Consider the following 4,683-nt stretch of genomic DNA (forward strand, 5'->3'; position numbering starts at 1 on the left):
ATAAACTGCCAAATCTAATTGAAATAAATAATTTAATAAGCGTTAAATATATACTACCATTCTTGATAATTCGGACACTTGCATAAATTTTATCAAATGGATGAGTAAATTTAAGACATTAGTATAAAACGTCAATTATATTACTTTGTCGCAGATATTAAAAAGCAACCCTATCTCTCTCTTACGTATAATGACATTTTTGTTACTTTTAGATTCAATATGTGTCAAAATCAATCCATTTTTTAATTTTAAAGTAAAGCGTTCACATTAATGTATGGACTTAGTGAATAATAAATTAAATTTGAGTCCAATTTAATACATTTTCCAGAATGAAGTTATTTAACTACAATGTTTTAACGATATTCCCAGTAAACAATTTTTCACGCACGAATATGTACAAATATGTATAAACTTACATAAACATAAATATTCATAAACATATATAATTATGTATGAAGTATGTCCATAAATGTTCATACATCCTCTTTCGTTTGTAAAATTACTTTTTAGTGTAATAGAAATAATAATAGTAATATGAAACATTAAAAATAATTAAAAAGGTAATTTTCGCGCTATTTGTTTTAGAAAAAATCAAGTTTGAAGAAATGTAAAAAAATTATTTACGTATAATCATATATAAAACTATGCATAATTGTGTATGAGCAATTTTTTATATATTATAAATCTTTTTTTAAACAAACGGTACAAAAATTATCCCTTTAATTATTTTTATGTTTACACTTTGCTATTGTTATTTCTATTACACTAAAAAGTAATTTTACAAAAGAAATAAGGATATATGAACACACATGTATATATGGACATATTTCATATATAATTATACATGTTTATGAATATTTATGCGTGTTTATGTATGTTTACACATATCAATACATACTCATGCATGAATAATTTTTTATCGGCTATTGAGTAGAAGCAAGGTCGACATATAGAAATGATTAAAAAATAAATAACTAAAAATGAATATAATAAAACACTATGAATTTATTAATTTGACATATTATATTCTTTTACATGTATTTTTAGGATATTTGTACATATCAACACCAACTACAAAACCCTTAAAATTATTTTCAATTCTATATGCCAAAATGTATTGAGCTTATTTTTCAGAATATTTATAGTGAGATAGTAGGATACAGATCATACGATAGTAGAATATTGACAGTACGATACTATGATAGTAGAATATTGATAGTATGAAATAACTTTCAAAAACTCGCTTTTGTTATATCAAATAACAAATAATTTTTGAAATTTTTCTAGCTTATCCTTACCTGTGGCGTTAGAATGTACAAGTATTCTAAAATATATAAAAGAATAACACAATTGTTATGTAATAACACAATTTTGTACACAATCATTCATTGATATTTATGTAGATATCCGGATTTTCAGCTACAGTAAAATTAAGCATAAGAAGTTAAAATTCTAAAATAAAATTTTGTTATAGTTATTTACCTGTTCACGTAAATCCTCATCAAGGTTATAATTGGACAATTTGTGAAGAATTGCTACCGTCTCATTTATCTGAAATTATGTCAACAAAAAAACGAAAGTTTGGTTAATTATATACATTCACGGACACCGCGCCGATAACCTTAATCTTGACATATGTTGTCAAGGTCATGACCCTGAGAAAACTCCGACAGGTTTTAGGTGGCGGTCGTTCTTCGTTAAAAAATTATCAACAAAAAAAGATTAAGAAGAATATTCTTTTTTAACCGTATAGGGTAAAAGCAGGGATTATGGAATAGCTTTTTTTAAATTAACATTGCTCCGATATAAATGCATATGAAGATTTTAAATTTACACAGAACTCTTGAGGAATATGTTAGCTATAACATCCAATAAATGAAAGTCGCCAAAATTTAAGCCCAACGTCAATATTAACAAAAAGTCAAAAGTGAGAAAATGGGGAGGTCTAAAAAATGAGATGTAATATGGAATACCAATGTAATTTTGACCATAGTAATAAATAACACAATAAATGAAATCGAAATTTGTTTATTTATATAAACTGATCAAGAAAAATAGAAAACTGTTCAATTTTTATTGTACAATAACACAGAAATATAATAGCATCATTACCAACGTTATTACGCATTGACAAACAAAAAATCGCAAATAAGCTGATAAATTGCAAATAAGCTGATATAGAATACATGCTGTAATGTAACCTAACCTAATATGATCACGAATAAGTTGCTGACATGCATGGAATCTATTCCATATTCTCAACCCTCGATGTATTCCATATTACCTGCATGTCGTCATATGACAAATAAAGTCTTTCCGTAGCAATAAACAAGTTTGAAATAGCAATTAATCTGCATAATATTGTGCATGCAACATTATTAAAAGCGTCTGTACAATATAAGCATTAAAAAAACTTATCTTCAATTTATGAGAACACTTTTTAGAAAAAGCTGCCGGATCTTCTGACGTAACGAAAATGAATAAATGTTAATTGTAGCAAAATGATCGGCCGGACCAAGTTCATTGCTTGTTATGACATGTTTGATAACTTTCAGCGATTGCTGCCAGATTGCAATGCTTTGTTTAAAAAATAAGCCACTATTCCATATTAGTAGCCTACGCTATAATCCCTGATTTTACCCTAAAACAGAAATTTTCTGCTTTAAAGTATAATTTAAAACTTTCCACGCGAAGTAACTCCCACTCCGCCTTCCCCCCTGCTTGGGCGCACGACTTTCATATTTTCTTATATAATTTTTGTTCTTAGAACAGACAATTTTTTCCTGCTTTACTCTGCATACATGGTTTTCTATATAATAATTTGATTAGGCTTAGGTTATTATAGACTCATGGGTGTGTAATAACCTAACCCAAATTAAACCATGTATCGAAAACCATGTATGCAGAGTAAAGCAGGAAAAAATTTTTTTCGATCGTTATCCGTTAAAAAGTTATTAAATGAAAAATAACGTATCATTTTTGCATTATATGCAATATTAAATACTATTCTACATAGGTTTTGACTTTCAACACGAAGCAACTTTCATTCCTCTCCACCCGTGCTTTAGGGGCGTACGACTCTTACTGCTGACTCTCACCCCCTTCCCCCCTGCAAAGAATTGCTGGACATCATTAATTGTCTGTTTGAAAACATATGTCAAAGTCGCGGCCGTCGGCACGGCGCAGCGTCCTTTACAGTGCACGACTATCAAACATATTTTAAAGCAGGGAATTTTCGTGTTACAGTTGAACTTTCTTTGTTAATAACTTTTTAACGAAGATCGATCGCCACCTAAAACCTGTCGGAGGTTACTTAGGGCCATGATGACAACATACGTCAACATGAAGATCATCGTAGTGTATATAATTACCAAATTTAGTAGTATAAAACTGAAAACTTTGCATTCAATGAATCAGATTTCAAATAAAACTGTGACATGTGTAATTTCATTGTTACTTGTGCTTATTATTCTAGATATAAATAGTTATAAATGCTTTTGTTCTGTCATAATATATACCTTATTATAAACAGTTTGACATATGTAGTGTAATGTGAGAAATAAAATAGTCATTAAAACGAAATCAAAACGGTAATTTAAAAAGCCGACGGTAGAAGTAAATGTCCATATAGCATTTCGATGATCTCCAAGCAAATAATACATTAATAGACAGAAACCTAAAGCATTGCAAAAGTACCATACAATCTGTATTAACATTTGTACTTTTAATACTTTGTTTAGTTTGCGTGATATAAGGCATAGTTGTAGATGGACGTGCCTGTAAATAAATTGTAATTGTTATAATTAATCAAACCGAGAGACATACACGTGTTACGTCCAACGGACTCACGTAGCCTTTTTTTTCTCTTTCTCACGGAGACCTGGAGTTATCAACGCATAGGACAGTTAAAAAGTAATAAAAATCTTTCTCACGAAAAATTAAAAGCGAAGACTTCAGTATCTCTTCATTAACGTCAGATAAAATAAAGTTAAAATCGGAATGCAGGGAGCTAATGAGCATCGTCGATGACATCCTCCTAGGACAACGCTATTAAAAATGATAACTAACATCAGTGAAAGCCCGATACTGGCGCCTAAACATTTTTCTGACAGCTAAGTCGCGGACGATTCTCACGATGTTCGCGACCATAAAATGTAAAAGTGACACGCGACGTCCAGGGTGGTGTTTGACGGGCCCTTGCCGACAGTGCACGTGCGCTCGTCTTAATCGATGCACGTTCATAATTCAAAGAGGATCGTGAAATTAAGACATTGACACAAAACCGACTCCTTTCCTCCCCCACAATCTCGACCAATCCAGAAGCCAGAAAAGTGTCCCACCACCTAATTAGAACCCCACCAATCAAGGGAAAACCAATATATAAACCGCGGCCCTCAGAGAGAATTTTTTCGGAAGTTAACACACAGACAGATAGGCGGAGACAGACAGACGGAGACAGACAGAATCTTTTCTCGGAGTCAACCCGCTAAATAACTCATTTCTTTTCGAAATCAATCCGTTAAAGCCCAGAACTTAGAAGCAGTGCGGGAGAAAAATTATCAACCTCGCATACTTGGTCAGCGAGATTTCAAGATTTAGAGTCAGTGCTAAAGAAACATCGTCAACCTCACACATCCTGCCCAGAGAACTTCCACCGATCAGCATCTCAGTAATAAGTCAGTA

This window comes from Trachymyrmex cornetzi, unplaced genomic scaffold (assembly GCF_001594075.2).
Source record: "Trachymyrmex cornetzi isolate Tcor2-1 unplaced genomic scaffold, Tcor1.1 scaffold215, whole genome shotgun sequence".
Lineage (NCBI taxonomy): Eukaryota > Metazoa > Arthropoda > Insecta > Hymenoptera > Formicidae > Trachymyrmex > Trachymyrmex cornetzi.